Source organism: Sorex fumeus, unplaced genomic scaffold, assembly GCF_029834395.1.
Source record: "Sorex fumeus unplaced genomic scaffold, SorFum_2.1 ptg000003l, whole genome shotgun sequence".
Lineage (NCBI taxonomy): Eukaryota > Metazoa > Chordata > Mammalia > Eulipotyphla > Soricidae > Sorex > Sorex fumeus.
Window position 1 is genome coordinate 52,956,779 of NW_026606060.1, and position 18,539 is coordinate 52,975,317.

Sequence of the window (18,539 nt, forward strand, 5' to 3'; positions counted from 1 at the left end):
CCAACTATGAACTCGATTCCAGATCTCAACTGCCAAAGCCAGTGACCAGTTCCAGAGTACTGTGTTTTGTTTTGTTTTGTTTTGTTTTGTTTTTAATGAACTCCAGGACTCTGAATTTGGCTTTGGAAGGGACTTTATTTTGCAGAGAAGCCAGTGGGGAATAGTTGGAGAAAACTTACTGGGTAAGATTAGAGAACTTACGTTCAAATCCTAGCTTTGCTCCACTTGAGCTGGGCAATCTCTGACCACCACTCACCTCTCTGAGTTTTGGTTTCTTCATGTATACAAGAATCAGAAAAAACTGAATTTCAATAGGCCAGAAGTCCAGCCTCTACTATTCACCACTGAATCTAGTCCAATGCTTGACACTTTCCAAATCTCTAACAAATGCTTTTAATGAATAATCTAAGGAAAACATATCACACATTTAATTGAAATAAGTTCACTCACCTTTACATAGTTAAAAAAAGATAATTGTTTTTTTAAAAATTTTAAATAATCCAGAAGATTTAGCTTAATAATCCACTCAATGCAGTGTTCCTATAATGATACTGAAATCAAAGAGGTGGTTTCATAACTTTTCCCCATTCCTGGTTGTCCAAATATTGCCATACTGAATGCATAAAGGGAGATGCTTTAATATTACACTTTAAAATATATGCCTTAATTAATTACAATGTTACTATATCCACATCATGTGTTTTTCAAGTATTACTATATTTGATTACAATTATGAAACCCTTTAAACATTTTGTTAGAGATGTTTTATCAAAGTTTCCAAGGAGATGTTGATTATACCAAACTTTTTACTTAGACTTAACCTTAAGACTGTTGCTCTATAACATTTGGGTTATCTCACAGGGTCACTGTGTGTGAGCAAAGAATGTCAGTATTGTAAACCAGAGATACTTGATTTTAAAAAAAAAAAAGCTATTTTCCTTTCTCCTTCCTTCTTGCTGTTCTCTTGGTATGACTATTTAGCTAAGTGAAGGTCAAGAGATTTGATTACAACCCAGACCTCTTGATTCCCAGACCCCAGTCATCTGTAGCTCAGTTTCACCCAACATAAAGATTTTTTGTGATTGTTAGTTGCTCAGCAAAGTGCTTGAGTACACATAGGGTAGGATAAAAAAAAATAGAGGGCTTGGAGCCCTGGCCACCAAAAGCACAGTGATGGATATGAGAACTGAACAGCCTACTCAAAGTGTCACAAATTTTTCCATCCTCTCTGAACTTGGAGGCAACTGGTTGACAGCATGAGACCCAAACACCCAAACATAATTGACCCATAGTCTTCGTCTCCAGGGCCCATTTCTTCCCTCCCCCAAACTTTCTGTTAATATTGTCACTTTTCCCCTGTCATTCGTCTCAAGGCACCAGGCCTTGCTTCCAGTCTTATTTTACTGGGTTTCAGATGAGGAAGGGAAATACATGTGACAGTTACTTCTGACAGCCTACCCACGACCTACCCCATGTCCTAGATTATCCATGAATAGTCTTTCAATCTCAGTGGGAAAAGGCGAGGAGATAAGTACTATATCATATTCAACTCTATAATGAGAAGGGGAATATGGACTGGGGTTTCCAGGAAAATTTTTATAGGAAGATGAGAGTTCAAGAAATGCCTGAGAATGTACTTGAACTTGAGAAAAGGGCTATGGATCAAGTGTCTGTTGGTTTTCCCTGTTCCACATTTGTTCATTCTTATTCTGTAATGAGATCCTGATATCCTTTGGGTAAAAGACACTGTTCTCTGGCTTTACAGGTATACAGAGACCCACATCTCAAAAATAATGAAAATCCCATCCCCTCGACTTCAGTGATTAATATATAAGTGGATGTGTATGTCACAAGATGAGTAAATCAGGCCCTCCCCAAGGATTATGAGAAAAGACACAACTTCTGTATATACAATAGCAAACCAGGTTGACATACCCAGCCTGGACCTGTCAAGCATCAGCACCCTCTGTGCCTACCTGGAACTGAAGCCAATATGGAAGGAAACATAGTCTAGACATGAGAAAGCAAACTAAGATCAGGTCCTGGAAAAATCATTTGAATCCTGGATCCAGTGATGCCTGACTTTGAAGTCAAATGGTCCAGGATATTAAGTTATATGACTCAATAAATGTATTTTTATGCTTAAAGCAAATTAGATTGGACTTCTACTAATTGCCATGAAAAGAGTCCTAACAAATTCAGCCATGATCATGTAAGGAATGGTGATATAGACATGAAGAATGGCATGAGCATAGGTCTAGAGACAGGGTTGAAACTCTCCTAGTCTTCAAGAAACACAGAAGAGAAATGGTATCTGGGGGTGGGGGGTGGAAGTGTAGAAGTGGCATTTTATAAAAACACAAAGTGATAGGAAGAGGCATTTTGTGCTTCCATTTGGACTTCAGAGAACCAAAATGCAGCGATGATGGGTAGCAAATGCATGCCTGGACCCCAAAGCATGTCATGCACTGGCTGGTCCTGTTTCGGCTCGCCTCATTCAGGGAAATCCCTACCACAGGCCAGATGCTGCACATCTGTGGTTAGCATTGTTCCTTTCAAGAATAACACAGACTCCTCTCCAGGCAAGTCACACGTTTTCATTAGCTGTGGTCAGGAGGCCAAGCTGCTCTCTCAGATGAGCTTCAACTGACAGGCTGCCCTAGGCATGCCTTTCAGGGGCGCTGATTCATCTCTGCTGTCGGCTGGCTGGTGCAGGGTGGGGGTGCACACCTGTGTCCTGGGCTGACTTCAGAGAGAGGAGACACAAGAGACCACACAGGGCTCCAGCTGCCTCTGCAGACACCAGACTGTGGAACACTGCAAAGGCAGCTATGCCTGGCGGGCAGTCAGTGGCGGGGTTCAGTTCCTGAGAACCCCCAGTGGGGACTCTTCCTCTGCATTCTGGCCATGGTGATGGCAGGGGTTGATGAGAAACAACTGACATCTGGGTTGGATTTGGTCCCTTCTTAGCCATCCACATGCCGTGTTCTTCCAATACTGCGGAAGGCAAATCACTCCAACAGGCTTTGATGACAGAGCCCCAGACAGAGGCGGGGTGTGATTTTGTTGTACCCACTTTTCACTTTTTCACTTCTTGTGATAATTTGACTATGTGTACTGGAGTGGGGACTGGGGGATGGAGAGGAGAGAGAGAGAGAGAGAGAGAGAGAGAGAGAGAGAAGGAAGGAAGGAAGGAAGGAAGGAAGGAAGGAAGGAAGGAAGGAGAAAGAAAGAGATGAGACTGAAGAACAACAGAACTCATGGGAGTCTTTTTCCCTCTACTCACTAGATAGGAACTTCTGAGTACCCATGAGTAGGGGCAGAAAATCAGTGGTTCATCCCCCCATATCCTTGGTCCCTGTGGACCTCTCATTGCTTAAATTTCCTACCTTGCCAAATATAATTTCCCCAAGGACTCAAGCTAGCTTCTCCCCTCAAGAAGACCAAATTTAAGAAGTTTAATTTAACAGAAGTGACTGACTTGCCCAGGCTGGATGAAATCTGCCTGGGGAGCTCTCTAATGATAAGTAGTAAATGGAGGCTCCAGCATCTTATTCCTGAGATGCAGCCAAATTAAGCAGGAGATGAAGCTGCTGCATGGTGGAGCCTCCTGGAATCCAAGCCTGAGATGGGCAGAAAGGGGTCGAAGGACTTTGGGAGTGGCTGGCCTTAGAATCACACCTGTGGGAGAAGGAGGCAAAACTGCAAGGTGGGTGGAGGGAGAGGGTGAGCTGTATTACAGAGCACCCACAGGGACCTATTAGCCCCCACACTGCAGCCAGATGCCTCCCTGAGCTGGAATGAGTAGTTAGGCTGTTTGGTCCCCATGTTCATCGATGCAGAACTTGGATGGTGTTTGGATGTGGATACACTTGAGCAGCATTCTGGCAACTGAGAAATATTGTATCACAGGGTTCCTAGGGGCCTTTGGGTGGTGTCTCCCATCAACAGTCACAAGAAGCATAGAGCAGAGATAGGAGAACCTGAGGTAAATCTTTTTAGTGTTGGAGGTGCTGGCTGGCTGTCATCAGGACTCTCTCCTGCTGCTGCAGCTCATAAGTATCCAGAATTTTCTGTAAACAAATGAGGATGACCCATGAAACTTGCTTCCCAAAGGCAAGCGGTAAACAAGATTCAGCCGCGAAGTTGTGTTACACAGCAGAAATGCCATATGCACTTCTGTTTTCATTGCAGCACTCTATAGAGAATTATTGTACTCATTTGTGGGATATTTAAAATAGTATGAGACTATTATCCAAAACAAGGAAAATCAAGGGTCGGAAGTACTGGTCAGTGGTTGGAAGCTTGGCACAAGTGTGTGTGGCAGGGAAGGGGGCAGGGGTAGAGGGGAGGGAGTTGGGATAGAGAAGAATCCATATGACAATAATAGTTAAAAATGATCACTCTAGACAAGAATTGAGTGTTGAAAGTAGGTAAAGGGATATACATGATGACCTTTCAGTATCTGTATTGCAAACTATAGTGTTTAAAAGAAGAAAGAGGAGGAGGAGGAGGAGGAGGAGGAGGAGGAGGAGGAGAAGGAGAAGGAGAAGGAGAAGGAGAAGAAGAAGAAGAAGAAGAAGAAGAAGAAGAAGAAGAAGAAGAAGAAGAAGAAGAAGAAGAAGAAGAAGAAGAAGAGTGCCTGCCATAGAGGCAATGGGACAGTGGTGGGAAAGAAAAAAAGGGACATTGATAGTGGGAAATATACACTGGTGAAGGGATAAGTGTTGGAACAGTTGTATGATTAAAGCCAATCATGAACGACTTTGCAATGGTGTATCTCACTGTGACTCAGTGAAAAAAGAAAAAGTTGTGGGATATACACACAATGAAAAACTATGCTTATGTTCTAAGAAAGAACAAAATCATGCAATTTGCAGCAACATGGATGGAACTAAGAAATACAATGCTAAGTGAAGTCAGAATGAAGGGACAGATACAGACTGATATCTCCTTCTCTCCCTCTCCCTCCCACTCCCCCCTCTCTCATATCTGGGACTTAAAGATACACAGTGAGATAGAAATAGAGATCCAAAGGCAACATAATGGAGTAATTGATCCACACACACAATTAAGTTGAGTCGGGGATGGCAGGAGGGAGCCAGTCTGGGTCTCCTAGAGCTGGGAGATGAGTCCACTGGTGAGGGATGTGGTGTTGGAATTATGTCTATGAGAAACCATTATTGCAAACTAAAATATAAATAATAACAATAATAATAAATTAGAAAACAAATTTTACCTTGGGCCCAAGCGTGTGTGTGTGTGTGTGTGTGTTTGTCTGCCCTTGGACTAGAAGATGACAGGAGTGTCTGGGCCCAGCCCGGAAGGGACAGGAATCCCTGAGGGTTAATCTAAGTCAATGACCCTCATATAAATACAAAATGTCAGGAAATGGGGGACTTTCTGTGAGTCCCAGTTCCCAAAGAAAATGAACACAACTGGCAAGCACAAAACCAAACTGCCACAGAGCAGATCTTGTGTTCAAAGCCATTCTTATCACATGATACAACCTGAGAATCCATGATACAAGTTGACAGAGCTACAATTAAATAAAGTCTACCTCACCCTTCACTTCAGAGGAGTAAGGCTTTCCAAGGCACGTCACACCTCATGTCAACTCTGTTACCTCACTGGCCAACTCACTGAACAGGTCTCCACAGTGACGCTGAGAAGCCTCACGGCCCCAGGATGTGGTGTGTTAGGGGATAAGTCTCCACCTCTTACCAGTTCAGGGAGCGGCCATATTTCCTTTGGACACCTAAATCTCTCCACTTCTCAAATGAAAACAAACCCTCTCTAGGTATTTCTGTGAGGATGAAAGTACTACAGTATTTACAAAGCCTGGAACAGGTGGACACCTTCTCTATACCAGAACCACAAAGATCATCTTCTGGATTCAGAGGTAAAGGACACACTAATGCTATGGATGACCTGATGTCACTGCCATGTCTCTGGGCCAAGAATTTACCCTCAACAAGAATGTCATCAGCAGAAGGGCCCTGCCTCAGCTCAAGTGGATGAGGTAAGAGTTTTCCTGACTCCTGCCATTAAAAAGAAATAGCAAATGATAATGATAGTTAATGGATAGAGTTGTTTCAGAGATGATGCTAATGTTCAGAAACGTATTAAGGGCAGAAAGCTTGTCAGTTGGCCTAGAGGATTCTGGGGAATGACCATGAATGAGATATCGTATTGGTTATCTATCACCACAGAACTCAGCAATTTAAAGCAACAATGGAATTGCCCACAGCTTGATGAGTTGGTCAGGTGGTTCTTCTGCTGGTTTCACTTGGCCCACTCACATAGTGTGTTACTTGTGGATTGGCTGTGGGCTGAGCACAGCTGAAAAAGCTGGGAAGGCGGGGTTCCATGAGACTGAGCTCAAGTATGCAACCAGCCCTCTGTATGCATCGTGATGGCCGGTGTTCCACTGGCCTCCACAAGATCACAAGATACTTGGCCCAATCCAGCCTCACTGTGGAGAGGAATCGCACCAGGGTATGGACACCAGGAGGAGAAAAATCACTCAGAGATATTCTTTTACTTAGATACTACAGCTTTTGCATTTTATTCGTAAAACTGTATTAAAGTAACATCGGTTTATAGCATTATAGGCATTACAAATAACGTAACATATGCCGTGTTATATAACAAATGATGCAATGTTATTATTATGGGATTCAGGTGCAAAGCACTATAAATCAGCACCTGTATATGCTACATTATGTTCGTGTTCACTGCTAAAAGCCTAGTTTCCCTCTTTCTTCATAAACAGACCCCTTATATCAGATTTACCATCCTCCTCCAGCTTCCCTTCGGGAGGCCACCATTTCACTCTTAAAATTTAAGAACTTGTTTTGTCTCGGTTTTATTTTTAGTGTTTGCCATCTTCTAGATATGACTGAAATAATATAAATATATATTATATAAATATAACAATATAAAATAATATAAAGAAATAATGTCTTTCTCCATATAACATTTCACTTGGCAAAATAGTCTCTAATGTGTATGTGAGAGAAAGAGAAAGAGAAAAAGAGAGAGATAGAGACAGAGAGAGAGAAGAAAGTGCTTGCCGTAGAAGAAGGGGGGAGGGGGTGGGAAAAACTGGGGACATTGGTGGCAGGAAATGTGCACTGGTGAAAGGACGGATGTTGGAACATTATATGACTGAAACCCAATCACGAACAACTTTGTATCTCATTGTGATTCAATAAAATCAATAAATAATAAAATTAAATAAAAATTGAAAATACCCTCTGCTGTTGCAATAACACCATGTTATTACAATGAAGTATTCATATTTTTATATGTAGAGAGCAGCATTTCATGCACAAATACCTGTCTTTCTTTCCCTCTCCTGCCACTTTTTGTTTTGGGCCCACATCATTAGTGCTCAGAGCCTAGTTCTGCCAGTGAGCATGGTGCTGGGGGTCAGGATGAGGTTTCCTCATGGTTCTTTTTGAATTCTCTCCATGGTCCCTGAATCTATAAATATATTAAATGTTCTTAAGAAAGCTGCTACAAAGTAAACCATGGAGAAGTGCTTGGTAAACTTGCACAAAAGTACATTTATCTGACATTCCACCCAGAACACCATCATTGCTTTCATCTCACAGCATTAAATTGCTCTTACTCACATCTCACTGGTCAAAAACCAGTCACACGACCCCAGTATAATTACAGAAGCATCTGAGAAATGTAATCCCAGAACAGGAAAATGGTTCCGATCTCACAGAGAATCTTTCTATCCTCTCTCTCTCTCTCTCTCTCTCTTTCTGCCTCTCTCTCCCATCCCTTCCTTCCTCCCTCTCTCCTCTCTTCCTCTCTTTCTCCTCTCTCTGTCCCTCTCTCTCCCTCTCTCTCCCCCTCCATCCCTCTCTCCCTCCCTCCCTCCTCTCTCCCTCCTTCTCTCTATCCTCTCTCTCTCTAATCACACTTGATGGTGCTCAGGGCTTACTCCTGGCTTGGTGCTCAGGGATCACTCTTGGCAGGCTTAGAGGACCATATAGGATGCTGGGGATGGAACCCTGGTCCACCGGGCAATGCTAGCACCTTACCTGCCTTATCTACCCTATACTGCTGTACTATTTCCCCCTCACACAGAATCTTAATTACAGATGTTGCGTCTGTTTCCACAGAATCTGCCACACTTTAGAGGCTCATTATGGTATTCTTCTTCTTTGCCCTTTGGTGTTACTGGCTGACATGGAGCTGCCAAGGACAGATGGTAGAATCTGTGGGGACTTGGAGAAAAAACAGCCAAGTGTTATATCAAAGGCCCAAGATTCTAAACTAGTGTCCCCCAGTTATACAGAGGGTGATATAGTCCTGTGTTGCTTATCTTACCTTCTCAAAAGACAATGTAAGGAAAGGATTGGCCATACTCTTTCTTCTAGTGAGGTAGCATCTTCTGAATCAGTCATTCTGCCTCCACACCAGATGTCTCCTTTCATTACTTAAATAGAGGTCTCATTTCTTGGACCCTGGGGGTGATCCTTCTATCTCACCAGCAATATTCTACATAGATTGCCCATCCCCATGCTTTTCCCCATTCTCCTTGGTCCATTGTCTATTATTGCCTTATTGTCTATTGGTTTCATTTTCCATAGCCATAGTAGATCCATCCACGTAGACTAACAAAATCCCAAACAAAACAGATGCTCAGAGCAGGAAAAACCACGCTGCTCATCAAACTTAAGGTGAGTTTCTGGGATGGATGGACCACATGTGGAGAAACTTAAACTCTAAGACACAAACGTCCAGACCTCCCTCCCATCCATGCCTGCATGAGCCCAAAGAGCTTGGGACGAGCCAGTCACTGCTCAGCCAACTCAGCAAATTCCCAGGGTCCCAGCTGCCAGGTCAAGATCCTCGGAGCCAACAGCTCCTGCTTTTCCCCACCCCTTGGAAAGCGTCTGGGTCAGTGCAGCAGGCCACTGTGCAAACACCCTATGGGCCTCAAGGCCACGCCTGGCTCATTTCACCGTGGGAGGTCAGTTTCCTTTCCTCATCCCTGTCCTCTCATTATATCATCCAGCTGCTTCCTACAGCGACCTGCTGGGTAAGTGCTCAGGGAGATCTGCCTCATGGCTTCCAGCCAGAGCTCAGTCAGAGAGGACTCCTCCCTCAGCAGCAAGCACACAATGGGATGCCCTTGCTGGCCTCCAGACCCTCGGGACAATGGAGAGGATCAGAGGGTTTGTACATCACTTCCCCTTCCATGAACCTGAGGTGGTGGTCCCAGCTACTGCTCCTGGCTGTACTCTGAGGGGGACACAAAGGGGGGGGGCGGTTGAAGGAGAGGCCAGGCTCAGATAGACAAATCACTGACCCAGTGATACCTTCTGCAGTCTTGGCTCTTGACCCACACAACTTTCCTGGCAATCTTCTTGTTGCCACACCTTAAAACCACCCAGCAAGCAAAGGGGGAAGTCATCTCTCTCCAGGAAGCCTTCCACAGAATTTTGTGGAAAGCAAAGAGCAAAGGTGACTCAAGTGTTCAGTCTAAGACATTATATGTGCATAGAAGGTCTCAGGAAGCTCCGGCCCGGCTTCAAGCTCCACACAGAGGCAGACAAGTCCTCAGGAAGGTCCAGTTCGGCTTCCAATTCCACACGGAGGTAGTCAGCCTAAGCAGGGAGCACATGCATAGGGCAGCTGAGCCCAGGAGAGTTTGAGGGGAGACATTGGTCCAGAGGAGTGAGGAGGAAAAGGTTTAAGAGATGGCACTGAATGTGCCTGTTAGGGTGCTCAAGCATAAGATGGACTGCTCTGAAGGGGGAGGGTCATTCAGACAGAAGTCCCAGCATGAGGCAGTTGGGAATAAAGAATTTCTTCCCCAACCACTCCCTGGAAGGGAATATAAGCAGCATCTCGTCACCTCAAGATCCCCTTTGTGACTAAAGCTGAGGAGGGAAATGACTATGGCCTCACCTCAGGCGTCTGCCTGGACCTTCCATCTGGAAACCTGAGAGCAACCTGCCACTGGTGCCCCCTCATCACAGCCACTCCAGAAGTGGAAAATGCAACCATGCAACATCTCCTCCCCAAGAGAACAAAACAGCCTTCATATGTTCCTCTCTTTCCTTCTCAGGCTTCTTCAGTCTCTCCCAGAGATAACTAGATAGGCTCCGTGTGTGCTTCAGTTGCTGCCGGTAAACCTGCCTGACAGAAAGCTCAAAGGTTCCTGAAGAGAGGAGAGGAAGGAGCAGGAAGTAGAGAAAACGTCAGAGGTGTGACAGGAATCCAGGGAATGAAGGAGAAGCTAGACTCAAACCTTGATGTCATCACCTCCTCAGCCTGCCAGTATCTAACAGTTGGGGCAGCTTTGATTTGTACCTTTCTCACATCGAACCTGCACAGTCTCAAACTATGGCCTCTGTCTACACTTTATTTTGTCTGAAATTGATTGTCAGAGCTCAGCAAGTTGGAAAGAATGAAATACTAAAGAATAGAGGCTGGAGAGATACTATAGCACTCAGGACACTTGCTTTGCGCATAATAAACCCAGGTTTGATCCCCAGCACCACATGTGAGCTCTCAAGTACTGCCAGGAGTGAATCCGGAGCACAGTCAGCAGTAAGTCATGAGCAGAGCCAGGTATCAGTAAAACCCAAGAAATAAAAATAAGAATAGAGAGAGTTCAGTAAACAGGCTACCCAGAGGTCTTCCAGCTACAATGGAAGGAATCCATCAAGGCCAAAACAGCTGTTTCCTGCCGGTTGCTCAAACCATGCATGGGGACCAATGTTCACAAAATTCCAGCAGCCATAATTAGTTTCTTCTAATGTTACTGGTAAGTTTGACAACTTTCTTTCTGTCTCTAATGTCCTAGTCATGTCTGTCCCTATGATTCTTCTTGGGGGTGTCCTTTTGACTCAAAGGTTAAAAAGTGGAAAGACAGTAGTGACAAAATGGACCTCTTGAACAAAGAGGTCCATTTCTTATTAGTATGGGGGGAGGAAATCCAGGGATAAGATGTTTAATTCCTCATCTCACAAAACTCAACGACAAAAAAAAAAAATCCAACAACACCATCCAGAAGTAGGGTGAGGAGACAGACACTTTCCCAAAATCAGTCAGAAGGAGAGGGGCAGGCAGAGAATGATTGCACTCATTTTTGCGATATTAAAAAAAAATAACAACCATAGTATGTGAATAATACCCAAAGACAGTAGAAACAATAGAAACAAGGCCAGGAGAACTGCTCCATGGTAGGAACCTTACCACAAAGAGGGAGGGGGAGGGCATTAGGACAGAGAAGAGGCCACTCTGACAATGATAGTTGAAATGATCACTCTGGACACAAACAAATTGCTGAAAGGAGGTAAAGTGATAAGCATGATAACATTTCAGCAAGAGTATTACAAATCACACTATCAAAAAGGAGAGAGAGAGAGAGAAGTATCTGCTATAGAGGTGGTGGTGGGGTGGGGAAGGCAGGCAGGAGGAAACTGGAGACATTGGTGGTAGGAAATGTGCACTGGTAAAGAGACAGGTGTTAGAACATTGTATGACTGAGAGACTCTATCGTGAACAACTTTGTAACTCTGTATCTCATGGTGATTCCATTTTTTAAAAAAAATCAAGAGAATACATACAGATGGTCAGCAGACATATGAAAAAGTGTTCATCATTGCTCACTATTGGGAATATTAAAATCAAAACAATAATAAGATATCATCTCATGCCTGCGAGAATAATACATATCAAAAAAGTCTAGAAATAGCCAGTGTTAGCAGTGTTATAGTGAGACAGGAACCCTCACCCACTGGTAATAGGAATATTGTCTGGTTCAACTTCTATGGACAGCAATATGGAGATCTAGCCTAAAAATAATAATGGAAATGCCATACCACCCAACTGTACTTCTTCTATACCCAAAACACAAAAACATTAATTCAAAAGGTTATATGCACATCTATGTACATCAACACACCTAGTACAACATCCAAGATATAAAAACAGCACAAATGCCTAATACAGATGAAAAGATCAAGAAGGTCTGGAAATACTATGCAGCGCTAAGAAAGAACAGAATCATGGACAGAACTAGAGGCTAACATCTGCGTGAAGTCAGTCAAAATAATCTCTTTCACATGTGGAAGTAAAAGATGCACAGAAAGATTACAAAAAAGAGTCCAATGACAACATAACAGGATAACTAATCCACACTATTGAGTTGGGGTGGTATTGAAAGGGAGGGGTGTTAGGGTCCCTGGGAGAGAGAAATTGGTAGCTAGTGATGGATGTGGTGTTGGAATTACATGCATGAGAAGTGACTTTAGCAGTATTATAAACTAAAGAATCTCAATGATAATTTTTAAAATTTAAAAAATAAAAATATGGAGTCACAGGAAGCATCAATAAAACTCATGCCTTTTAACCGTGATATCACCTCAAAATCAGTTTTGTTATTTCATTTCTTCAGAAAAACAGTATTTTATTATTTGAATTTTATGTATGCTTTAATAGGATTTGCATAACACTAGATGAAGGACAACCATGCGAGCAAGCCGGTTTCCAAAAAGGATTCAGGAATCGGAAGAGCTATGCTTGGAGTATCACACTTCACTCAGATGAGAGAAAGAATCTGGAGTTCCAACCTCCGTCAACGATCAAGAATCAGGGATGCTGTCATTTGCCAAGGCATCGAAAATCAGATGGGCTGAACATGTAATGAGATTTGGAGATGACCCTGGACTAGAGCCATTACCGACTGGATTCCATGGGATGTCAAAATATAGCGTGGCTGCCACCTATGAGATGGTCAGACTTCTTCATCAAGACCCTGAATGATCAGTTTGAGGGTCTTCGTGTTCCTAGAATGAGCAGGTGCCATTGGGCTACACTTAGCACGGGACAGGGACAAATGGAGACGCTTGAGCAAATCGATGAGTAACGGGATGTCAAGTGATCAAGTGATCAAGTAATGTATACTTTATCTCTATTATGAAATTAGGGCTTTTTGGTATAATAGATTATGTCATATTTCTTGTTTTATCCCAAGTAGAACTCAGTACATTGACCTGCGCATAACAGATACACAGTCCTTATCTCTCAATCTGTCTACCTAATGTAACCACAAAACACAGCAAAGGAAAATTCAACTATAAATAATGTTTAAGGAAGAAAGAAATCCTAAAGACATAGATATCAGAATGGTCCTACCTGGTAAAACCCCCATCCAAGAGGCCAATAGTTTGGGGGATATCGTCCCCAGGCTATTGGGGTTCACCAAGGCTACACTCAGCAATACAGAGGAGGTCATGTGATTCCTACAGATTTGGGGTCCTGTACATATTGGGCATGCCCTCCAACCTTAGAGCCATTTCCCTAAAGGAGGGCCAAGTTAAATTCCTCTTTATATTTTAACTTATTCATAAAGTTCTTAGCATGATGGTTGTTGTATGAAATAATAAAAAAAAACTACACTGGATATCACCAAGTGATAAAATTAAATATTGTTGAGATATTTTATCTATGTTATCTAGATCTTTATAATTTTGATAAATTAAAATCAAATTCATCAATTTGAGGTAATTCATGAAATAGTGTGTAAGTCACCTTACCTACTAAGATGACTAGCAAACAGAAAATACTCCAGGAATCTAGTGACTAAATCAATGGTAGTCATACAGTAAGTGTCACAGTATCTTACTTAGAGTAACCAATAACTGGCTACTATATTGTAAGACAAAATTATTTGCTTCACAATTAAAAATAAGTTTCATTTATCTAGCCAGGCACAAAAGTATTCTGTATTTGTTTTCTCTTTAAATCCTCTTACCAATTCTACTGCTCTTTCTATTTTGCAGATAAATAATCTCAAAAAGACTAATTTGCCAGAAGTCCTACATATACCAGGAATGGAAATAGAAAGGGGAATGTTTGGCTTTGAAGTCTCAATCCTGATGCTTGATCCTTGCCCTGTCTTCTTCTGGAAGAAGCCCTGAGTATTGTGGCTCTGGAAACCCTTAAGAAAATAAAATAAGCAAATTTCTTGGAAAAAACTTTTGGTAAGTTCAGTCTTCCATCCTCCCAGTGGCCTTGAGTCAGAATCCCCATGTCCCCCATCCAACCTGTTTCCAACAACAACCTCAAGGATTGAGTAGAAACACTAAAGTTCAGATGGATCCTAATATCCAATTTCCAACGTCTTTGCTTCCATTTAGTAATTTAGGCCTTTTGAAAACATGTGAAGTAGATTCTAATTTTATTCCCATTTTCTAGAAGAAGTTGAGACTCAGGAAGTCAATTTACTTGCCCACGCACATGTGGCTGATTTGGGCTTCACAAAGATCATCTGGTTTCCCAAACTATTTAGCCACCATCATAGTGTCTAGAAACTACCAGTTCAGATGTTACTCTTGATATACAATTTTAGTCATTGCAACCATCTAATGGATGCTTACTGCTTGCCAGACATTGTTTTAAGAGTTTAGAACTTATCTGATCCTTCTGTCAGAATGATGGGGTTACATTACTTAGTTACATTTTATTGATGAGGAAACCAGACTAATAGCCAGAAGAGGTAGAGTGGGCTTTGAACTCAGGTCTGGCTAATTCAACATGAATAGTATTCCTTCAAGTCTCTTCTGGTATCTCTGTTCCTCACTACTAGACTTTGGATTTTTTGTTCTGATTGCTTTGTCTTTGAGATCTGGTCCATATATCTTGTATTCTATGTTTCTTGGGAGCTATGGTCAAGAAAATTACAGAGAAATACAAAAAAAAATGGACATCAGATATATACTCTCTAGGGCGTTCGCCTTACAAGCGGCCAACATGGCCGACCGAGTTCGATTCCTCTGCCCCTCTCGGAGAGCCCGGCAAGCTACCGAGAGTATTCAATATGCCAAACACAGTAACAACAAAGTATCCAATGGAGACGTTACTGGGCCCGCTCGAGCAAATCGACGATCAACGGGAGGGCCTTTGCTACCGTTATCACAAGTAACTGGTTTTCTTCACTTTATCTACAAAGGCATCAGGGTTGCACCCACACAAAGACTTCAAACAGGGGAACATTTGGAGAGTTGTCCTGCTCTGCTACAATATATTCATTTTAAAGAGTGTAAGATAAAGCACAGTTTCATTAAAAAGAAACAAAAAGAATGGTTTCATCGAGTAAAAGCTATATAAAATCATCCCTTGTGTGGAATGCCCTGATCAACCTTGGCCCCAGAGTCTAGGGAGGAGAAGGAAAGAAAGAGTTGAAAGGAAGGGAGTTCAGAGACAGATGAGAAGCCTGGGAACATTCGTGGAGGGAGACTGACATTGGTGGTGGGATTAGGTGCCGCAATATTGTATGTCTAAAAGTCAACTATGAATAACTTTATAAATCATGGTGCTTTAATTAAAAATGTGAAAAGAAATTATCAAGGAGAGGGTATGGTGCCACCAGCAGGTCAATCTGTACCTGTGAGGCGAGTGTATCAGCAGCCTGGTAGCACCGTCAGGCCTTCAGATACCCCAAAATTGCTGCTGTGCCTTTGGCCAGACCCTAAGAACTTGGGGCAAAGTTTACCAAGAAAGTAAATGGCCAAAAGTTAGGTATGTGGGAAACATACCCACAAACCACCTCTGGCTCAGCTATATAATTGGAGGCATGGCCTCTCTGGTTCCTCATCAAACTGCTTAACAGCCATGATCCCAGAGGATCAGAAACGAATCTCGGAACCCAAAAGCTTTTGGCAGAAATGTGTCCTGTTCCTGCAGTAGGTTACTGGGGCTAGGCCTCTCCAGGTGGGAATAGGTTTCGTGCCTTGGCCTGTTCCCCGTGGTGGCCTGGTGACCGTCATTCTCCAGAGGCCACAGGACAGGTTTGTGCCTGCAGTGACGAAGCACACGGGGCCTCACCAGATGAGGGTGGAACCGGCCCTTTCCTCCCCATCCCAGGGAGACCTCGAGTCGCCGCCTATAAACGGCCTCTCTGGCTCCTGATCAAGCTGATTAATAGCCATGATCCCAGAGACTCAGAAACAACTCTCGAAATCCAGCAGCTTTTGGCAGAAATGCATCTGGACCACATACACGGCCATGGCTCCAGAGGCAAAAGGACTTAATCCAGAGCCCGACAGCTTGTGGCAGAAAAATGAATGGACCATGCATTAAACTACGGTGCCATGCCTCCCCAGAAGGGAAAGGGTGTTGCTCCCTTCTGCCTTTCTCCCCACTGGCAGCAAGGTGGCCACTTCCTCAGAGCTTATTGGAAAGCCAGGTATGAGACGGCAGTGACAGGGCAACTGCAGTCTCATGGGAAGGGTGGGCAGTACTGGCTCATCCTTCATGCCCTACCAAGGTCACTAGTTGCCCCCAACAAGCGGCTCTCCGACACGGCCATGACTCCAGAGGCAAAAGGACTTAATCCAGAGCCCAGCAGCTTGTGGCAGAAAAGTGAATGGACCATGCGTTAAACTATGGTGCCATGCCTCCCCGGGAGGGAAAGGGTGTTGCTCCCTTCCGCCTTTTCTCTCCCCCCACCCCCCACACCCGGCAGCAAGGTGGCCGCCTCCTCAGAGCTTATGGGAAAGCCAGGTATGAGCAGGTGGTGATGGGGCAACTGCAGTCTCATGGGAAGGGGGGCGGTACCGGCTCGTCCTTCACACCCTACAGAGGTCCTGAGTTGCCCCCCACGAGCAGCTCTCCAGCACAGTCATAACACCAGACGCACAGAAACGAATCTCCAAATTATCTGGCTCTTTGCAGAAATCCAAAGTTGCGCGGCCGCAACAGCAGCCATGCAACATTATATGATTCTCATAACCAGCTATAGAAAACAAAGTATTTCACAATGCCTTTTCAGCAATTCTGATTGTTGGGGAGGGGAATTCTAAACAATAATGGTGCATCTTTTGTCTAAATGATGAATGTAATCAATGTAGAGAAGAGTTAAGTAGAAATCATCTGCCTCACAGGTATTGGGTGGGGTGGGAGGGGGGTATATTGGGGCTCTTGGTGGTGAAATGTGAGTACTGATGAAGGGAAAGGTGTTTGATCATTGTATGACCAAGACCTAAACCTGAAAGCTTATCTTTTCCCACGGTGATTCAATAAATAAATATAAGACGAAAAATAAATAAATAAATAAAACTATGAAAAAAAAAAGTAAGGTGGAGTTCATGCCCAATTCAATCAGCTAATCAGTGGCTGAATAAATAGCAGTACTCCTACATAAAAAATGATCAAGGATGTCTAAGATAAAATATATTATATAAAATTATAAATATATATACTTTTTAAGTATAAATAAATTATACTTTCATAATTAAAATATTAGTGTGGTAACTTTCTAATACCCTGCCAATAGGTAGAGAAGAAATAGGTTTTCTTAGATGATATCTCATGTATACATATAGAAATTAAGCATATTTGTACATAAGATGACAAACAGAATTCTTAAAAATGATCACTAGTGGTCTGGGAGATAGCACAGTGGGTAGGGGACTTGCCTTGCACAAAGCTGACCAAGGTTTGATCCCCAACACCCCATGTTGTCTCATAGGAGTGATTCCTGATCACAGAGCCAGGAATCACCCTGAGCACTGCATATGTGGCACAAAAGAATAATAATCACTAGTGCGGTTAGTGTTTATCGCTATAGAACGTTTTCTGATATTGTTTTACCTTACATGTTGAAAATTGGAGGTCATAGTAATGCAGTTAAAATTGTTACTGTCTTTAGCAAAACTACCTAAGGCATTTTTAAATCATGCTTTGCATTTTCTAATGAAAATGTAATCTACTGATAATATGCATTTTCTTTCCCTTTCAGTTTTACAACTAATTTATACATTAAAAAAAAATACCTATAGGGCTAGAGCGATAGCATAGCGGGTAGGGTGTTTGCCTTGCACATGGCCGACCCGGTTCGATTCCCAGCATCCCATATGGTTCCCCGAGCACCACCAGGAGCTATTCCTGAGTGCATGAGCCAGGAGTAACCCCTGTGCAAAGCCGGGTGTGAGCCAAAAAGCAAAAAATAAAATAAAATAAAAACAACCTATAATTTAAAAAAATAGGATCATCCTTACATGTTCCTCTATTCAGAGGGCAGATAGAACATGATGGATGGAGTTTCATAATTCGTGATTTTTAGTGTCTCTGTATGATTAGGGCTCACAACACCCTAATAATTCCTATCCCATTCTTCCAGTGGAGGGGCAGGGGAGGGAAATCATCCACTGACCTTGAGACAAGCATTAGAAAAGGAAGTCAAACATGCTCAAAGTAGGAATTGCAAATGCTAACTAAAATGCCCTTTGGCATTATAGGTCTTCGACCCTTTTAAAATCAGGCTGCAGAATCTATAATAACCTGCTACAAAATGAATAATTTAAAGAGATGATGTTAGGTGTTTTCTAAAAATAAGCATAATACATCGTGACCATTGGAATCAACACTGTCAGAAAGAGGTTTTCGCATTAACTGAGCTGATAAATGCTCCTGAGTATAATTTGTGCTGTCTAGGAATGATAGTCATAACCCTAACATTGGTATGAATTTAGAGTGAGCAATGCTTGTTTTTTTGCATC

General features: G+C 42.9%; 1 non-coding gene across 1 annotated transcript; it reads left to right on the forward strand.

Annotated features, from left to right (window-relative positions):
* The first annotated feature begins 18,015 nt into the window (after positions 1-18,015).
* On the forward strand, positions 18,016-18,152 carry LOC130029234 (U8 small nucleolar RNA). The gene has a single exon (XR_008793295.1). It is a non-coding gene; the product is annotated as a U8 small nucleolar RNA (small nucleolar RNA).
* The last annotated feature ends 387 nt before the right edge of the window (positions 18,153-18,539 follow it).